The following is a 22,204-nucleotide window of genomic DNA, read 5'->3' on the forward strand; positions in this document are numbered from 1 at the left end:
AGCGTAGAGTTTGAGGTAAGACTGCAAGTTATTATATTTGGTTATACATACTTTATAGTATACAAAGTTTATTGCAATACATTTCTATGTTAGCATTACAAATATATTGTGGTTCATTAATGACTTATATGCAATATAATAAAACCTTTCTGCCCAGGATTGCCAACATATGTCTTTGACTACACTTCAGCACAATAAAATATTGCAATATTAAGACAAGGATTATTAGAAACAACAAAAACAACATATTGTATGTGTTAATACAGTGATTAAAAAATATGAGTAATATAATTATGGATTTAGCTTAACAGACCTGCTTCATTGACAGGTCTGTGATGCCATTCTATTCATTATAAACCCCTTCCTGTGCAGGTCCATGATGGGTTATGACAAAGGTCATTGGTTAGGGTTAACCAGCCAGATGGCTCCACAGGCGTCTGTGTCAGAGGTGAAAGTCATGTCTAGGGGCTACTTCATCACAGACTGAGATCAGACTATATAAGTAATAGAATGCTAGAATGGATAATCATCTTTTTTCAACAAGGAGACATATGGGTCAATACTTTTTTCTTTGGAGAGAGAAAAAAGAAGAGGTCATCATGTTTTTGCCTTGTGGCACTCCAGCAGCATCCACTGTGTTCAGTGTCATTTGCAGGTAATTAACTAACCAAGTCTGTCTTTCTCTTCCTCCTTTAGTATGTAACAAGTTTGTAAATAGTCAGGGGTGTAGTGGGCGGGGGACATGTGGGAACGACCACTTCTTTCAGCATGATTAAAAAATAAAAGGATAATAATAATAAGTAGCAGAAGAAAGAAGCCAGGAGAACAAGACCTGCAACCGATCCCCGCAATGACCATTCTGACCCTTTGTGGCGATTCATTTGACTGTTTTGGAGTAGTAACGTACAGAAAAGCAAAACATCAAATCTAAATTACACTAGTGTTTTTTTATTATGGCAGCACCGTATGCACAGCTCTGATTATTGTTGGACTTAACCCACTTCAGATTTAACATTGTGCATAGGCTATATAATGCGTGTGTGACTTGCATGAGTCTAGGCCTGTATTAATGTAAACTGGTATGATTTGTGTGTGTGTGGTTATGAGAAAGAAGCAATACAGCACACATTATAACTGTTGTTGGTGATGTTGATTTTTGTAACTGATTAGCTATAGTTTCCGTATCTGGCAAACTTTAAGCCTTGTATGTGTGTGTGTGTGTGTGCATGCGTGTGCGCAGTATTTTTTTGATGAAGTCATAAAAACAGTTCCCCCACTCAAAAAACCCTCACTACACCACTGTAAATAGTATAAAGATCCCACCTTACTCTTCCCTCACTCCACATGTCTCTTGCAATATATTCTTAGTCTACCCCTCTCACAATTTCTCCTCTTTCTTCCTTCCACCCCTTCATCCCTCTCTCCTCTCAGCTGGAGTTATGCTTGGCCAGATGGGTAACTGAGTTCCTGACTTGGCCAGTGGATTAGCACAGCCGGAGATGAGAGCATAGAGGAGGGGAGAGTGAAGGGGGTAGAGGGGAGATGGTGGGTGGGCATGCCAGAGGTGGTGTCTATGTGTGTGTGTGTGATGAGTGGAGACCCACAAGCAAGGGGTTCTCGTTCCTCAGACAATGAGCCAGCCATCTCCCTCCTGTTCTCCATCCCATGTTTGGGACTAGTAATGCGTGAGATCAATTAGGATTGGTTGAGAGGAGGCTCTGAAAGGCCCAGAGGTGACCCTGTCAGAGCCCTGGGGTATGTGTTTCGGGTGGGAGTCAGAGAGAAACCCCTCTAAACACACACACACACACACACACACACACACACACACACACACACACACACACACACACACACACACACACACACACACACACACACACACACACACACACACACACACACACACACACACACACCTTCTTATGTGTACTCCTCACAAAGATATTTAAAGCCACACACTTATGTTCATGAATCCCCACACAGCACACTCACACACACAGATACACTTGGTCCACCATCACACCCTCTCCACCTTTCCTGCTATCTTGATAATCCCCCACCCCTGAGGTGTGGACAAGCCCAAATCCTAGGGGTCCTTGTCCTCCTGAATAGCAGGCTAAAAAGCCTGGCCGGATTAGCCCGCTGCCTCCAAAATGTGTGGACTCAGCTTAAAATTGCTACCCCCTCTCAGCATGACCCCCTCTACCAGCTATTGTGTTTATCCCACCACTGTGCATGTATGTGAACAATATGTTGTTTCTTAAGGTGACGATAAGCTGGAGTCAATGGTTTTAAGTCAAGACTAGAGGAGCTGACAAGGAGTCTCAATTAAAGATGTTTTAGGAAATTGAGAGTGTATTTTAAAGATGACAACGTAGCACAGAGAAGGCTCTGACAACATACCCTTTTGATTTTTTGGGATATTTGAGCACTTCTGCCCAATTCTAATGAGCACTTTGTTGTTTGTGAAGAAAGAATCAAGCCCAAATTAAACCATATACTGAATATGTTACAAATTTCAATGGATAAATGTTGTGATATCTTTTGTGTGCATCATGTAAAATAAAAACTGTATCATACCAGCCAGCCAAAGGTTATAATTATTTTGAGATAGGTTACCTCTTGCAGCCAGTAGCAATAAAACAGTAGATGAGATACACATTTAGTTGCAGTGTTAATGTACTCAGTGTTAATTAGTAAATGTACTCAGAAGATTTCAAAAGAAACATTAACTGGGGCTACCTGGGTTTCACATTCATCACCCGGAGTGTCAGGCTTTGCTGATACAGATACTTGATGATATGAGGTATTGTCATGGAACTGCAGCCACATTTGTAAGGCGAAGTGGGGACCGCATGAGGCTCAGCAAAAAACTGCAACGGCCGTCAGGCAAGAAGTTGAACCGGTTTCAACTGTTGCTGAAATGCAACCTGACATCAGGCGGCGGTTGCGAATTATATACTTGCAAGCACACATTCCTGTTGGATTACTTTGTAACGTGACCATTGTATTCAGCTGTTTACCTCGAGATCGTTGTGATGAAAGAAGTTGCCGCCGTGAAAACTTTCCAGAGTTGTAAAATTCGGCCTGTAGATTTTACAAACCTCTTCACAGTGTTTTGGCTTCTGATAAGTCCTTAAATGCATTAACCTGTAACTCCAACTCAACTTCCTGGATCGTATTTCATTGACAAACAACATGCCCACACCATTTTAGCCCCCTTATACATAGTACTGGATTGCCGGATTTGGTCTGAATGTAGCTTAACTCGTTAAATTACGTTAGTGAATGGTTGGACCTATTTCAGACCGGTCTTGATCACTCTGAAACTTTTTGAACTCTGAACTTCCGACCTTCCTGGTTCTTTAGCTGACAGTGGGGGCTTGTAATTGTAAGAGAGCTTTGTACGAGAGTTGTTTGGGGTTTTAGGGGTGCTTGTTTCCTGCTAGGGATCAGGACTTCAGAACACAATACCACCCCTTGGGGTTGGATGACTAAGAATGCGTCAGGGGAGGTGTGTGTGTTTGAGAGGGTTTAGGTAGAGCTTGTTGACATTGCAGGACTTCTGCTAAGAGGGCTTGTTAGGCTTTGGGGGGTTACTTGTTGGGTTCATGACACAGGCAAAGGTCACAGTGACAGACTGGTGCCCATATACACACACACAAACAGGAACTAATTACATTTACTACGTGTTAGTATTTGGGATCCACCATTGGAAGCCACAGATGCAGTTAAGCTCAGGCTCATTTAAAGCAATGCTTTTCATGTTGCTGCATGAGTGTGCGTGTGTGTGTGTATGTGTATGTGTGTGTAATCAAGAGCCAAGCATCCTAATGAAGCCTAATAGAGCCTTCTTCACCACAGCTGTCATTGTCTGAATGGCTACTAGCCTTTCAGCCTCTCAGTCATCCCTATTATCTCCCACAGACTTCACCTATCACCCCTGCTGGTAAATACTATAAGCCCAAAATGTTTGAGTGTTGTGCAGGAGGGGAGTAGGGAGTGGGGATGGTTAGCTGGTCATCTCTGTGTATATCTGACGTTCTGCTGAGGTATGAGGGCTTTTTGTGCCAGGAGGATGTGTGTAAAGACGAGGAAGGATAAATGTCAGTATAGGTAACATTTAATGTCTTAACTGGACACATAAACATCAAATAAGACAATCACCACTGATCACTGACTGCCATTGTGTTCTTGACACTTCCTGATGCAGTTTTGGACAGGTGTGTATGTGTTTTCTGTAACAAGAATGGATCAGTCATGTGTGTTTAATGTGTTGTACCAGTGTCTAAGTGTTCTTAGTGACTGTGTGTGTGTGTGTGTGTGTGTGTGTGTGTGTGTGTGTGTGTGTGTGTGTGTGTGTGTGTGTGTGTGTGTGTGTGTGTGTGTGTGTGTAATAGGTGCCCCCCGTAGCCTCCCCTTGTGCCAAGCCTTTAGCGGAGCCCTGTTTGCATAATTATGCTAATTCATTGTGCCATAGTGCTAATTAGACCTTGTTAGACAATAGCGCTAGACTGGGAGCTGGCAGGCATACACACACATACACAGGCACACACGCTCACTCAGACTGTTGTGTCAATGACAAGGTTTGTGGTCCCCCTCTGCGCTGTTTATAACATGCCCTCTATAGAAATGGTTCTCTACTGGTGTGCTCTGGACTGAGCTCAGGTGTCTCTTGCGATTTTGATTTAAGCTAATGGAGCAAAAATCAATATTACACAAGAATACTACACACGCTTCCTCAGAATCTACTAAAAATGCTCTATGCCCATATATTCTCATTATCTTTTATTCCTCAAAGCTGATGTTAATTGCTCCTTTGCCAGGATTTTATTGTTTTTTTGTTTTTTTTAACTCCACTTATGTTAACATACACCTCAGTTTACCCCAAATTCTCTGTTTTGATTGGATTATGAATCAGTGCAGGGCTTAAAAGAAAAAATACAGGAGTTCAGAGTAATGTTGTCTTTTAAAGCAATACACATTTCTCGAAATACTGATTGTCCCATGTTATTTTATGGGTGTATGCCATTTTGACATCAGTTTGGGTGTAAAATGTTCCTATTCTCTTGGTATTATTAGAAAAAAAAATGAATAGAGGCTTCACTCTTAACTTGAACACTATACTGTAATGTCAGTAATATTTGAGTTTTGAAAATGTAAATGACCCCAACTGTGCTCAGTATAATAGTATGCAATACCCCAGTAACATGCTTCAGAGGAGTTGAATAGTTGGTTTAAGCTGTTAGTAATTAGTTAAACTATCCATAGCAGATTGTTTTATATCACACTAAAGCTTTCACAGACACCAGCGACTGTTGTTAAAATGCTGTGGTGTCATAGGGAGTGATTACGTCCAAATCCACATTATGACTATGTAACTGGCAGTGGTTTTTAATTGCAAAGGTTACCCCGAAGTTATAAACAGGGACTTATAAATGTGGGAAGCCACACATGTTGCACAGTTACAGTTTCATACAAACATTTTGTTGGCAGGTAGTTTTTGGGCTGTAAAGTATCAGTTTTTAAAATTGCATGGTTTTAAATGAAATAATCACTTTTTTTCTTCTTTAATATGTAGAATAATTGTTTATGAAAGACATTAAAAAGTTGTTTAATTAACATGTTTTTCATGTAAGCTGAGTGAGGCACAGCAGGCACAATTAAATGCCATTATGTATGATGTTTGCTACTTTTATATCTTCTTTACAGCTGGATAAAAATGACTGTTCCAGAGCATTTTTAGCCATTGCCACAGTAATTGTTTCTAAGTCTATAATTTAACCGCTAAACATAAAAAGACATTCACACAGTAAGTGGATGTGGCTTTTACAGTGTTTATGCACATGTGCATGTAGAATGTGTGTCACTTTGCGGTGTAGAAGTGGGGGTTGGAGGTAGTGTAAGCAAGACTTGAGTGGCTTGAGGGCACATTTGAAGAGTTGCCGGTTGACTTAATTGAAAGTAATTGATTTTCGTAGCCTTGTCTCCTCCATCCGTTCACTGGAAGAAACAAGGAGCAGGAATTTGCCTGAAGTACTGCTGGCTGTTGGGAGCTTCTTGACACTCGAGAAGTAAACAGTCACCACTCTACTTTTGAACACAACTTGACGCTAATGTGCAGATGCAGACATTAATGTTTATATGCATGTGCGCACACACCCACACACACACACACACACACACACACATGCACTCACATGCACACACGCTTAAATTCCCTGCAGTAAATTACCATTATGACTTTGTTGAGCTGATAGGACTTGGATTTACAGTCCCACATTGTAATCGGTAGTCATTCTTTGAGTGGGCTAGGCATTAAACGCTTAACTTGGGTCATCAGGAGGGTACCCTCTTTCTTTGGTGTTTCCTTGATAGGCCCATGCAGCAACAGGACTTCAAGAGGATCAATTGAGTCTGGGTTTCTTTTGTCAGTGATTCAGTCCTGTTTATGCAGAGTGTAAATCATAACCAGCAGTGGGTATAGGGATAGAAGATAGAAGGTTTCTTTGATAGGCCCACTACACCTCCAGAGGGCTCAATGGTGACACCTGAGTGTCTCAGGTGAACCCACCCCTACTTTTACCTCTCCTGCTGGCTAATGGTCATCTTTCTGCCAAGTTCTTGTCCTTTCTTTTCTGCCAGAGCCAGTTGCTACTTTGTCAGAGACTTGATGGTCTGTTGGAGGGCCTGTCCTTGGACTCCCATCCATTTCAGTGGCCTGGTGGTGGACATGGCCAAAAAAATCCTGCTGCTGACCTCCGCAGGGAACACCTGTGTTCTCCAGCCCTTTTGTTCTGCTTCATTTGCTAGATCGGTGTACCTCAGCGTTTTGCATTCGTACGCTTCACAGACTGCATCCTCCCATGGCACAGTCAGTTCTATGATGAACAGGGCCCTTTGTGAGGCTGACCACGGGATCAGATCCGGACTGAAACTGGTTGTAATGATCTCCGGTGGGAAGGTGAGCTTCTGGTCTAGATCGACCTTCTTCTTCCAATCCTGGGCTGTATCCAGTAGACTTGATTCTTTTTTCTGCAGTTGACCTCTTTGGTACCTTTCCTGCGGGTACAAAGCCAGGCACAATAACACAGTAGGGATTGAAGGTGAGCTGTTGGGTTTAGCTTTGCTCAGGAGTTCTCTCCCATTATAGTCAGCAGTTGATAGGATGAATTTGTGCATTACTGAGAGTTTATGTGTACGTGCGTGCATGGGTTTGTGTGTCCAGATGCGTGTGCACTATTACCAGTAAGCGGTGGGGATTAAGTTCAGGAAATGAGTAGAGCGTTAAAGGGTGCTTCCCTGCCCAGTGCGTTTGCATTGTCACCGCTGCTAATACTCAGCTAATTACAAGGACATACTTTAACAGCAAGCTCAGGCCGTCACCCTCATGTCTCTCTACTTCGTTCCCTCCCTTTCTTAGGTTACCCCCTCGCCCTGGAATTAGGGGATGAAATGAAAGAGGTAAAGAAAAAAAGAAAGAGTAATAACAGGTCTTTCCCCTTCCTAAAAGCTCACCCTCCCTCTGGACGGATACAATTATTGGATTTTTCTCCATTTAAGTCACCAAACCCCTGTGTGCCCCTCCTGGCAATGTCCCCTATGGTGCCTAAGCTCAGCACACACACACACACACACACACACACACACACACACACACACACACACACACACACACACACACACACACACACACACACACACACACACACACACACACACACACACACACACACACACATTAGAGTGAGAGTGGGAATATAATATCATTGAGTTGTGATTAACAGTTCATGCCAGTAGGCCATATCACCAACATACAATATACTCTGCTTCTTTAAAGCTTTAAATACTAGTATTTACTAAAAAGTATTTCCATTACTAAAATACTGGAAAATCCTTTTTTTATTTTGGAAGTTGAGAAATCTACAAGATGGTTAACGATAAAAAATAACTTTATTATTATCTCAGAAGGGAAGGTGGTTTGCAATCAGTGTGTGTTCAACATGTAACATACACAATAAAAACATACACACTAAGAAAGAGAAACAATCACACAGTCCAGCAAAGACTGAATGTGAGGGGTGAAAAGAAAGAAACTAGTGTTAGTAGTGCAAAAACCACTATGCAGCATTAACTGTGGTACTGCTGGTAGTACTATGAGGTTAGATGGTTTGTAGTGTGCTGCAGCTCATCCTCCTGTGTGTTTGTTATAGAATAAGAATTAAAAGCTATAAGGAGGCTTGACAAAGAAATGTATTCTCATAGTAGTTTGTGAGTTATGCTTTATTAGTTATATTATTATATATATATTATATCTACCCTTGTGGTAAAGCTAGAAATCTTTTCTTTTTTCAATGTGATTTTTTAAAACTTTGAATAAAACACTTAAGTTGGTACACAAGTTCAGTGCTACTTAAAAATTATACTCTCTGAATACAGCCACTTACAGTATTTTCATTGCAAACTTCTGATGCTGTATATTTAAGAATATTTTACATCATCACCTGTAGACATGATGATTATTCTGGGTATAACTTCTAAGTGGCACATTCTGTCAAGAGTGGTGCAAATACAAAACAATAGGTAACTGCTACATCTCCTGCTACTGTACATTCACATTTTATAAATTCTGTTTCTTATAGCAAATTGAACAATGTACCCGGTATAATGCAAAATATCTTGAAGCATCTAGGTGAGAATTGTTTATGTTTACACTCACTGTCCATTTTGTTTGTGTATTTTATTTTTATGTATCTGCATGCAAATTTGTGTGTACCATAAATATATGCACACAAACAAATGTGCTGAGCCATTAGAGAGCTAAGTGATTAGTGCATGGTAGTTAATTTGGCTCTCCTCCCTCTTGTAGCCATGAAGTGCACCACTGTGTACCTCCAAAGGCACAAGTGTGCACATGCAAGTGCACAGTTGTGTGTGTTTGTTTATGTGTGTGAAAGGCCCTGATGATGTTTTAAATAGATGATTAATGTGATTAGTATATTGGCCAGGGAGTGGAACAGCTATAGTAAAAGCCTACATAGGCATATGGGAATATACTTGGCTCTGCTCCAAAAACTCAGTTTGTGTTTGTGTGTGTTTCAGTGTTTCATAGATTTGCATTGGTTTCACAATTTTCAACCTGTTGTAAAAAATCCATAATAATTCAGCAATTTTTAAATGTTTTTTTCCCCCACATTATTATTTTTCTTTACATTTACAACACAAAAGGAAAAATTGCATTTGAGGGTAAAGTAAATGCCCATGCCCTCCTGCCCCCCGTAGGATTCCAGGCCTCTGTTTGTTTCCTTTTAAAGAACTGAAACATGAATCTCTTTTTGATTAACTCAAACCTTTTCAGAAACCCAGGAAGCATTTTAGTAACTCAGGATCTTTACCTGAGTTTTATCTATAGAAACCTGGTTCTAGGTTTGGCTCCAAGGCTGTAGCTCCGGCCCTTGAAAAACTATCAACTCTTGAGCTTGTACCTGCAGAGGTGGTTCGCAAAATATATTTTTATAGTAAAGAAAGTCAACTGTCATAAACCCATCTTAGTCATAGCCCAGTGAGAATACGTAGTTCTTGGAGCTATTTCATCCAAAAGACGAATAGAGAGGGGGAGCAGCTGCCTGTCAGCCTTCAACATGTCAACTTGTCTTTGCTGCAGCTGCTAATGTGTTTGCTATTTAGCTAAGGAGCCATTAACTTGCTTTGTGACTCACTATACAGCTTTAATGCACAAACTGCTACAGTCACTTGTTCACTCTGTCAGTCTCTCTCGGTCTGGAGACTCCCTAAATAGCCCCACAGGGGCCTTTAACTGTCAGTTGGCTGTGGTAACGCGAAAGTAGGTGTTGACGCTAATGGGTGTGCTAAATGCTAATGCGAGCTAACGTAGACCTCTGAGGGGAAAGTTAACTGATTTTCAAGTGGCCCCCAGAGAGGCTGCCTTAATCGCTAACTAGCTGTAGCATCTCTTAGGGGCTACGGGCTGCAGGGACTAATGCTGTTGTGGCTCCGCAACTGCTTCAGTAACTGCCATATTGTGCTGTGCACTTTTCATTTTAGAACATTATGGGAGAGAAAAGTGGTGTATTGTCAGTGTTTGACATTTTGCTTTTTGGAAGTAAAAGAATAACAGCAAAAACTTTATGGTTTATTATTCATATATCATTATTATTAAACACAAATTGAACATTTAGATTTCCTTTAATTATTAAGTCATATGGTGCTTGCTGAGGTTAAGGCTTTTTTTCACATTTAAACTCACTCACTCACTCGCACACACACTCACACAAACAAGTGCACACACACACTCACTCACACATGCACAGACTTCTCTTTCTCTCTTTTTCTGTCTCTCTATCTGTCCACAGCAGGCCATGGCGCCACAGACCTTTGTGTTTGCCCACTGAGGCTGAAATATGCTCTCTCTCCTTCTCTCACACATATATGCAGTTAACAGAGGGCAGAGAAGGGGAGACATTACATGGGTGTAGTAACTGAGCTGTGGAAATGAAGATCTCAAGTCATATTTTTGAGACACTAGACTGTTCAGCAGTTCCTAACACATTTTTAGTAATTGTTATTAGTCATTTTATTTATATTGTAAGGCTACTGTAAATTATTTCAACTGGCCTAAATCAGTGTCTTTATATTTCTTATTTCAGTAGACTGCTACTTGTAATCACTAGTTTCCATTTCAGTGGTTGTGAATAAAGGCCCTCAGAGCAGATGATATTTGTAAGTGATCACTTATGGGCCCCAGCTAGACATATAAAAACCATTGAGGTCAGTGACTGGGAAGACACAGCTGTTATTAAAGTCAGATTAAGCTACAAGAAAGCTCGACAGTAACAAAGACATTTTGGATTTGACTTGTTTCACAGTACATTTGGTGACCAGTGAAGCCCTCATAAGAGAAAAAATAATATGCCACTTTATCGTATTCACTTTAACAGAGTCACATGGGGGGAAAAGCGGTTGTTTATGCCAACATGTCAAAATGACTGTGACACTGTCCTTGTTACTGAAACAAACACAAGTCAAAAGACAACAAGTCTTTTTAATTTGATTTATGTAACCTAACCCTTGGGCACTCTGGTGTGTTTATCAGGGTTTAGTGAATCTGTGACAGACAGAAACCCACAAGTGATTAGGAGTAGTGATGTCACAGAAGCCAACATAATTCAATAACAGGGTTAATTAAAAGTTCAACAGTGTGACAGTGGCAGACGTTTAATCACATCAGGTGCAGCTGCAATTTAAAAGTTTTTGGATTAATTGTTTTGCTCAATAAATGTTACATTTTTAAATAGCTTGTCAAAACGATCCAATAATATAAAACAAACAGACAAAAAAGAAAATTATCATGATTAAGAAACAGGAAGCAGAAAATGACGGTATTTTTCTTGTGACTTCAGGTGCTTCAGCATCTTAACTCTAATCTTGAGTACATGTATTGTATGAAACAGGTGAAGGGCTGACCTTCACAATTAAAAAAGTACAATGTAAAAAAAGCACAAAATAAATGTGTCAAAGATGCACCGATACTGGTATTGGATATTGGTCTGACACTGGCTGAAACAGCTGGATAGGGTATCGGTGACAATGGGCCGATCTGGTGTCGGATACCAATATATTAATAAATAACAATTAAGTACATTTATATCTATGCATTTGTTTGTTACATGTTATTCTACAAAGTTAGGAAAGCAATGTTTTAAGCCAAGCCTGATGTTGCCTTACACATAAAATAATGCTCCCAACCTCTTCACATAATGAGGCATACAGCTTATTAATTAAACACAGGAATCAGATCAGTGCTCAGTATAGGCCAATATCCAAAGCCCAGGTATCAGTATTGGTATCGGGACTGAAAAAGTTAAATCGATGCATCCATAAAATGTATAGTATTTTATTTCAGTTTCAAAGATTACTTATTTTGTTTTCACGAGGATACAGTATCCACCACCCCAAAGCAAAGGATGAAAATAGTGTTGCCACTAATTCTGGCCTTGTGTTTTATCGCCTCTATCCCCTTATCTCTACACATACAGGGTACAGGCCTGATATACCACAAGGATCTGATCTGTTAATAAACAACAAATCATTTTTAAAGTCTCATATTCACACATGCACAATAAACCCTCAGTGTGTGTGTGTGTGTGTGTGTGTGTGTGTGTGTGTGTGTGTGTGTGTGTGTGTGTGTGTGTGTGTGTGTGTGTGTGTGTGTGTGTGTGTGTGTACTTGTAAGTATGTGTAGGTGGGTGTGTCTCAGTAGGGGCAGAAGGATTACAGGAAGATTGGTGTGCAATCAGGTTGCTAGACGGATCCCCTCCAAACTCTCTGTGCTGCCCCACTGGGCCTTTCATTGTGTGTGTGTGTGTTCAGGTTTGCACTAGAAAGGGAGGGTTAAGTGTGGGATCACAGATGGAGACATTATTTTTCAGTACCCTACATCTTCTTTCCTTCCTCCCCTTTCTTTCTTGTGCTACCTCTCTGTGTGTCTTTTAACTTCCTTTTTTCTTTGTTCATCGTTCTCTAATTAAGGTTTTAAACATTACTGTGGAAACATCTTTGTTTTAGATGCACACAAATCCCACCTTTTTATGGTTAGCAGACTCTAATTTGAAACAATGTGACCACTATGTACTTTTGAAAATGTGTAGAATAAGTAAATCCTGGGCTGCTAAGTAGAGATGATACAATCTTTGGGAAAGGTAAACACGGCTAAGCGCACCTCTACCGAACCTTCAGACAGTACTGTATGTGAGACGGAAAACAGTTTGTTTAACTCTGGATTAGTGCTGAAACTATTAGTTGATTAATCAGTGAGATACAATTATTTTATTCATATTTTCATATTCCACTTATGTTTCAAGCAAAAAGGTCACATTTTTTTAATTAAAGTTCTTAAATGTGAGGTTTTGCTTTTTTTTCTCTGTTATATTTCATTGTAAGGTGAAGATCTTTGGGGTTTGGATTGTTTTGTTAGGATGAAACAAGACATTTGAAGATTTCATTTTGGAGTCTGAGAAATTATGATTTTTCATTATTCGTAAACTATAATGTAACTGAGTATATGATTTAGCAATTGAAAAAATGATTGTCAGATTTATTGATAATGGAAGAAATCACTAGTTGCAGCTTGACTCTTTCTATCCTACACTAATAATTCTGTCAAGCATCATGAGAATCGAGTATCAACATTTACTGCTACTCCTCAGTCACTAGTGGAAAGAAACTACAAGTTAAAATGTGACTAAACACCTGTTCGAAAAATACAAATATGAGAAGTTCTTTAAAAGAGCACCACAAAGTGAGTAAGATTGGTGAAAAGACATTTTAATCCTCCATAGCAGAGTTGTAACTCACTATGTCAGTTCTACAGATTCAAATTTTCTCCTCAAGTGCCCCTGCTAGCATCTTCCCTCCCTGTTTCATTGCTTTCCACCGTCTTTGCTGTGCTCCCACCCTCCCTCTCTGCCTTCCTCTGACTCTCTCCACCCACCAGTGATTGCAAAATCTTCCCATCACCACCACCACAATCATAACAGCACAGAGGCCATGCCAATGTGTAACCGCTGCCAGTCGGCGCACACACAGACACACATGTAGACACACACGCGCACATGTGTCCTGGAGGAGAAATACAGTTGGAGCTTTTATGCTGCTTTCCCGAGTGGCTGTTTTTGAGCGCAGCCACAATGGAGGGCCTAATGTGGATTTGTTTAGAGAGCTGGTTAATTGGAGTGGGATGCTCTAATTGCACCTCTTTCATGGTGTGTGTGTGTGTATGTGTGTGTGTCTGAGTGTGTGAATGTGTGTGTCACCTGGCCTTTGTTTGGACTGTGTGTGGGAAAACATTTGCTCAGCTATAACTACACTACTCAAACACTATACACTACATAACACACACATAAGGGGTGTGAAGTGTCTAAGTACAGAGAGCTGGAGGGAACAAATAGAGCGAGAGAAAGAATACATGAATAGTATGCCTTATAATAGATATAAGCTACTGTACTGTGTGCACAGAGCCCATTTATGTGAATACACAACTTGTGTTTGCACATGTGCATCTGTACAGTACCTCGCTCTGCCTCTTGTTGTCTGTGTTGTCCCCCAGTTGGGGGTGCTCTAAGTCTTTGTATGACTCTGCTACTGGCTTATGTGTGTGTGTGTGTGTGTGTGCATGGATCCTTGTATGTTTGTATATTGAAGCTACTTGCCAGTTTGACATCTGTGTTGTCTTATCACTGTGTCCTGGTATGCCTTTTAATACTACACTCCCAGACACGTACAACAACTACACACACCTTTCCAGTTTAGTAGTTAGTTCATAGTTTTCAGTGTGGTTGCTAGATGTGTTATAGTGAGTTAGAAGATGCAGACAGATGACAAAGTAAAGGAAAACCGGACTAAATGAAATGAGTGTTAAAACTTAAAGAAATGCAGATGCTTCCAAACAGTGCATGAAGGATCACTGAATGTTTTTAAAAGTGTGAAAACAATGTGAATCATATGTTGTGGCCTTCATTCACCAAAACAACTGAACACCTATGGAAGACTTCAGGAGGAGTGCGTTAGACAAAGCTCTTAGGGAAGATTGTGGAAGAATCTTTTGTAAGAATGGTGTTCAATCTGCAGCAATTAGTCGTTCAATCAATTAGCTGCGAACTATTAAATTCATCGTCAACTATTTTGATAATTGATTAATTGTTTTGAGTAATGTTTTTAAAGAAAAAAGTTCAAATTCTTTGATTTCAGCTTCTCAAATGTAAGTATTTTCTGGTGTCTTTAGTCTTCTGTGATAGTAAACTGAATATCTTTGGATTATGGACTGTTGGTCAAGATAAAAGGAGACATTTGAGGACTTCACCTTGGGCTTTTGGACAGTGACTGATTTCTTTTTTCTTTTTTACAATTTTCTAACATTTCATCGACCAACCGACTAATTATTCAATGACGTACTCGATAGATTAATCGATAATGAAAATAAATGTTCAAACCTACAGTAGAGTTCCAGAGACTTGAACTATGCGAAGGAGAACTGAAAAGGTTGTGGCACTTGCACGGCCTATGTACCACTTTATTTTAATTTTGCCTGTAACTTGTTCAGCATATTTATTGTGTCAGAACTAGGTTTAAAAATATCTGAAGTGAAATGAAGAAAAACGATGGAAAAAAATGTGAAAAAGTTTAATTAATTTTTAAGTCCCCTCTTTCTTGTCTGTATCCATTTATTTTTTCCCGTAATTTTCTGTCCATCCAGTTCTTTTTCAGTCTCAGTCCATCATCCATTTATGATTGTGTGTGTGCACGCGCGTGCGTGCGTGTGTGTGTGTGTGTGTGTAGTACCCCTGTGTGAGTGCAAACACATGGCGTGCCCTAAGTGGGCCATGGGCCTAAAGCTAATCAATGATCGTCATTTAAGCCCATTCTCATCCTACACACACAGACACACACATGCACACACACACACAAAGACACACACCACAGTGCTTTGCTGATCAATTGAAAATAAGTGTCATTCACTTTTGGTCGTCTGCTAAAGGACATGGACCGACCCAGGATGATCTGCCTCTATTTCTATTTAGACTTTGCTCTGTGTACTTGTGTGTTTACTTTTCATTGTTTGGCATTATGAGACAAGAGAGTGATCTCTTTTGTCAACGTAAGTGTATGTGTTTGCCTTTCTTTTTGTTTGCTTGCGCCCCTGTGTGTGTATTAATGTGCAAGTGTGCGTTTGCAGGGTCAGTCTAAATGGAGATGTATTATTAGTAACCATTCTGAGTGTGGTTACTGTAGTTTTCTAGCAAGGCAATCAGATCACTTAAGAGGCTCCTTGGTCTATGGTCCATGGCCTGAAGCCTGCTGTCTCTCCGTGTATTTGGCTCTCTCTCTCTCTATCCTTTAAGGCCCCTCTCCAACACACAGAAAAACCCCAGCAGCCATGGCCATCACCCCTTATCTTCTCTCTCCTCACCCTGCCTCGTCTCTTCTCTACCACTCCAGCCTCCTGTCCTTTACCTCCACAGGGGAAAAAGGACAAGGTCATGAAGATAAACACAGAAAAGTGAAAGTGGTAGAGAGAGAGATACAGAGAGAGCTGAAATGAACCATCTCATTTGGACATTAGCCCCTGGGCGGCTGTGGTGAGAGGACTGCTAGCCTTGCGCATAATGCCCAATTGTGTATAAGGCATTTAGCTTGAGTTAGCCGGCTGCTTTGACAAGCTATTACTGGAAAGAATGAAGAGCAGGGTAATGCAAGACTCCCTGTGTGTATGTGTGTGTGTATGACAGGTGGGTAACTGCCCCTTGGACCCAGTGGCATAGACATTGCTTTACTTACACATCAGTGGTGCACAGAGTAGTGTGCACCACACACAAATACACATTAATGCATGTGTGTGTGTGCCTTGACAGCATGCTTAGTGGACTGTTTCATCCATGCGTGCACAGTGATGGACAACATTACCACAGAGAGTCAGCTCTTTTTGCTGCATATGAACCTTGTTCACTTGAGTAGGCTGTTTAGTGAAAAGTCCCTTAACCTCAGTGACACTGAGGACTTTGATAGTGAAACCCATGAATGTGTTCCCACAGACCTGTTCCAGGCAGAAAGATCAACATTAGCCCAGAATCACTAACTTTGAAATACAATTAATTATATAATATATTAAAAATATAGGAGGGCGACTTAATCTGTTCTATCTTAAATCTATCTTAAAATAGATAGTAATTTTGAGATAATTTTAGCTACTTAAGTTTCTGTTTCAATCTGTATGATCCTAATCCTCACTCACACAGAGTCTCACTACTGTTTCACTTATAAAGTTGTGTGTAATCCTGTACCTGTTTATTTTACTGTTCAGGTGCAGAATGTAAATGTATTTATATAAAAACATCTATACCATGCATCAGTTACATCTATTTAAATTATAATCAAATAATTGTATTCTTATTGATTGATTAATTAATTAATCATTCAGTGTGTATGATATTAGACAATAGTGAAAATGGCCCATTATAAGTTCCCAGGGCCCATATTGATGTCTTAAAGTTGCTTGTTTTTTCAGTCAAAAATCCAAAACCCAAAGTAATTCACTTAACAGTAATATTAAATAGCAAATACTCAGATTTGTTAGCTGGAAACACTAAATACCTGGCATTATTGCTAAACTACTTCATAACTACTACAAATTATTTCAACACTAATGAATTATGTTAATTTTCAACATTTTTTCCCCCTCAGTATTGTAACTCTTGTTAATGTCATTATTTATATATGTGCTGTCCCTGCTTTGGAAATAAACCAACAACTACGATCCAGATAATGTGAACTGGCTGTAGGTTTACTCGTAGGCAAAAGATAGAAGAAGAAAATAGTGTGTATCAGGAAGGGAAATTGATATTCCAGCATGGATCATGAGAGCAAGGTGGATTGTTTTCCTGCTCCCAACTTTTTGTCTGCAGTTGTGAGGTTTTGAGGTTATACTGACAATGTTGCAAGGCAAGTGTGAAGCAAGCCTGCATGATGTTGCTGCTATCAACAGCAATTGCAGATGTTTTAACCTCTGTTCCTCTGCTCCAGCCTCCTCTTCCTTCATTGTCAGATACATGCTTTTCTATGATATCTACCATACTACCCCTGAGTCTCGCAAACCTGATCCCGACCACTCACAGGATCAAAACAGCTATTATGCTGTTATGAATGTTCCACTTATGTTTTTTTTTTTTTTTTAGTACTGATGTGACTCAAGCTCCTTAATAGTGCCGGTATATTTACACACCCTGAATTTAGAGTTACTGTGTGCGTCTGATACACTGTCCACTCACTTAAGTGTTCACTCTTAGAGAATGAGTATAATAAACTTTGGTTATTCACAATGCCACAAAGTTGTTTTTTGTTTGTTTTTTTAAAGAGTGCAGGAAACATGATGGGTAATGGAATCATTAATTGAACTCAGGCTGTTTTGCCCTTATTGGACATTGGTGATGTAGTGTTACTGATCAACTCTTAAGCTGTGAACGATACACAAATTCATACATTGGTAAGTCGATTAAACTTTGGATTTGTTAATTTATTTGTATTCCCGAATTTAATCAATTTTCTGTGCTTATTTAAAGTTAATAAGTCAAACAAAAAAAATAAATAATACAAAAAAAAGTTCAGTAATAATAAAGATCATGTCCTCTGTATGCACAGCGAGGTAAAACATGGGCTTGGAGAGAAGGGGAGAGGCGTGGAGAGAGAAGAGGAGAATGTCTAATAGAGATATATCATTACACTGTTATATGTGTAATCTATTGTGCTGCCATTGAACAGCAGCAGCATGGGTTTGGTAGTAGGCCATGCACACACACACACACATACACACACGCTGTGCCTCCAGTGGGGCAGTAATAGAGGGTGTGAGTGTATTAGTCGCTACAGTCCAAGTGTTAAGTGCTGGCCTGGTGTGTGTGAGATCGATGACAGCCGCGCTGCCCCTCATTCACACACGCACGCACACACATAGACACACACAGAGCGGTGACACATTGCCTGGGGTCAGGGGTCATACACAAACATCTCCGTCTCTCAAACACACACAGATATCTCCCTCTATGTCTGTGTGTGTGTATATGTGTCAAAAACACTTTCTGTGTCTATTACGGGGACACACACACACACAGACACACGGCTATACATATACCCATCCTGTCCTGTGACCGAAGGGGGGGGGGGGGGGGGGGGGCGCCCGCTGTCAAGCACCGGTGGTCCATCGATACTCGGGCAGAGCACTAATGCCTGCTGTCTGCTGATGGACGCTGGCCTGCCTCCAGGGACCATTAGACTCACTGGGACACACACACACACACACACACACACACACACACACACACACACACACACACACACACACACAAACACACACACACACACACACACACACACACAAACACAAACACAAACACACATACAGTACACTCACATGGAGCACATAAACAAACCTAGTACTTGCATTCACACATACTTGTGTCCATTGTGTACACACATGGATAGAGTACGTACAACAGATAAATGCAGACACATTTGCATTATAATATGCAGAATAGGGCATTGCACATCTTTTATTTTTACATTGTAAAACTCAAAGTAAATACATATTTATGTGTATTGGCAAATATGGAAAATGAGGGGCAGACATTAATTGGTAATGGTACATTCAAAATGAAGTTTAAGATACAGTACAACACCCTGTGAGTATTAGACCACAACATCTCCAGAAGCATTCTCTGAGCATCCCTGTTTCTTACATTAAAAGTGTTAATTACTTGATGTAAAAATATATAATTACCTGTAACTTTAAGAGAGCACAACAAAACCCTAGAAAGTGGGAAAAAGTTTATAATAATTCAAATAATTCAGTAGTTTTAAATGTGATCACAAAATCCAAGTAATCAGCTTCAGTATGACATGTCAGACTGTCGAGTTTATTGTGTCTTAGGATTTGGAGAATTGACAAAAAGAAATATCTTCACAGGCTTCTTTCACTGTCCAATAAATGTAAACCTATTTTTTGCGAAAGCGAGTACTCATCTACTACAGTTCACGTCATTTTCCACAGTGCATTGCTGCTGTAGTATTTTATGATGCAATTGCACACAATCCTCTTCTTTCCAGTCCCGAGCCAGACAGCAGGGTCATTAGGTCATCAGTGTTCACATGGCTAAAAATCACCAGAATGCTGCAGGATCAAGTGTTATGTTCTGATCCTTTGCTTTGCTCTCCATTGGAACTGCAATCGAGACACCATTAGTGCTACTCTTCTCTACTTTGCTGTGGCTCTCTTCTTCACTGTCTTTTCCTTAACACCAAACCCTGGATTTTGCAGCTACCCCAAACCCCTCCAACTGAACACACACTCACAGATCTGTGTCACTCACCAAGTGTCAGGCTCAGCACCTTTTTAGCTGAACAACAGATGTAAGTGTGTGTGAAAAAGAGAAAGATGAGAGAACAGAGGAGACCCTAGAGTGGATGTAGTGAATTTGGTCCATGTGTCTACACTCTTAAGATTTTTTGATGTTAATCCCTTGCCTGTAGCCATATAATAATCAAACAGCAAGACAGTTTCTGTTATTTTTACAGGTCTCAGATCTTGCTGCAGTAGTCCCACATTGATTGGACCTCCCCCAAGAAAACTTCAGACCTGTGGGAAACACTTCACTGTGTGCAACTGAGCTGAAAACTGACCAGTAATAGAAATCATAATGCTGGACACACATTATCACTGTTTGATAAACATTTATTTGTCATATAGTGAAGAGCGGATGTTTATCATTGGCTGGTCTTGCAATCTTAAACACAGAGACTCTACAGATACACAAACAGCAGCTGCAAAAACAGTTTGATCTCCAGTTGATTCTTATAACAGAAACGGGTGCAGTGTATAGCATGTGTCTCAAGTGTGCGTGTGTGTGTGTGTGTGTGTGTCTGTCCGTGTGTGTGTTTGTGTGTGGGTACCTACTAGCAGACAAATTCTCTCTTCATTTTGGTCTTTTGAAATTGTTGAATATAACAAAACAATTCCACAATTATCCTCCAATGTAGTATATATACAAAATGAACTGTAGTACTAGCCACATGCACAGCAGTTGAACAAATGTCTGATTAACACACTCAATGTGCTATCATATTGCAGTGCTATCATAAGGAAATATAACAGCAGTTTCTTTGTGCGTGTTAAATTGTTTGGATTGGAGGGACATTGATCTTCCTGCTTTACTGCATGCTTTCATTAACAATAGATTTTTTCAGATATTCTTTTAGTTGTATTACATTTTTCATGTGTGACAGAGCTACATTTGTGTATGGTAACAATTTAATTAAGAACACAGAATCATTACACCTTAAAAATATCACCAAATAGCATAATATCATTCAGTTCTCTGTATCTGTGGCCATCAGCAACAGCAGAAATAAAAACTCAAGTCTGGTTTTGTTCTGATATTGATGTATGTCCTCTATGAATTCCTCATTAGAGTGGCTAATTAACACCCAACACTCAAACACAGTCTTTGTTTCACTAGCTCAGCACAATAAAAAGACGTCCCTAGAGCTGAGAGAAACAGCAGTCCTATAATGGAACATGAACATGAATGAAACAAGTCACAATCAAGCTCCTGGAAGTGTTTGGAGTATATCCATGTTAGATGAAACGAGTAATTAGAATTGGTAGAAATATATGGCACATGGGGAAGTTGGCATCTGTAAGTAAGTATTGTGTACTGTGTTGGTGCTGTTAGGGCTACATACTTAGAGTATAAACCAGTGTGTACTTTGTTTTTGTAAAGAAAACCTCATTAAGCCCCAGTATAGACAACAAGCAAGAGACAGGGATGAGGACGAGAGTAGTGAGCAACAGAGAGGGATGAGATGAAAACAAAGTGAAAGATGATGAGCGAGAGAACAGAGGAAGGACACCTTGAGAGAAAGAGAAGAGAGAGATGGGTCCTGACAGGAGAAGGGGGCTGTCTACAGATTTGCCTGCATCAAATCCAGGCGCCTGTAGGCATCATCACAGTACAGGCACACACACACACACACACACACACACACACACACACACACACACACACACACACACACACACACACACACACACACACACACACACACACACACACACACACACACACACACACACACAAAAATGCACACACAGATGGTGATAAGCCATCAGCAATGGCCAAGTGTTGTTTAATCCAACCTGACTTGCACTCGACAGAAAAAGCAAATTCACTTCCACTCACAGTCTGGAAAACGGAGCGCTCTTCACATAAATGGCAGTGCTCTGAATTACCCCATTTATGTGTGTGTGTGTGTGCGTGTGGGTGTGTGTTTATGGATGTGTGTGTGTGCCCGCTGGCATGCACACACTCTACAGCTCATGTTTTTATTTTTGTGATCATTTTTTCAGTGTGTTTGTGCGTGTGTGTTTACATGTATTGGTGGTGACAACCTCTTCAACAGTACCCCCTTCATTGTGTGACAGGCAGATAGCTAGGCTGCTCTGCTCCCTATTGTTAGGGGGCTGTCATCAAACCCTGCTTGTACAGCCAGTTATACTGCCTGTGTGTGCGCATGTGTTTGTAAGTGTTTGTGTGTGTGTGTGTGTGTGTGTGTGTGTGTGTGTGTGTGTGAGAGAGAG

At 40.3% G+C, this 22,204-nt stretch overlaps 1 protein-coding gene across 1 annotated transcript in view; it reads left to right on the top strand.

Moving 5' to 3' along the window:
* The window catches only part of camkmt (calmodulin-lysine N-methyltransferase), a 107,993-nt gene that overhangs the window by 3,529 nt on the left and 82,260 nt on the right, over nucleotides 1–22,204 (top strand). The gene's annotated exons all lie outside the window — the stretch shown is intronic.

Source organism: Scomber scombrus, chromosome 12 (assembly GCF_963691925.1).
Source record: "Scomber scombrus chromosome 12, fScoSco1.1, whole genome shotgun sequence".
In the NCBI taxonomy this organism is placed as follows: Eukaryota; Metazoa; Chordata; class Actinopteri; order Scombriformes; family Scombridae; genus Scomber; species Scomber scombrus.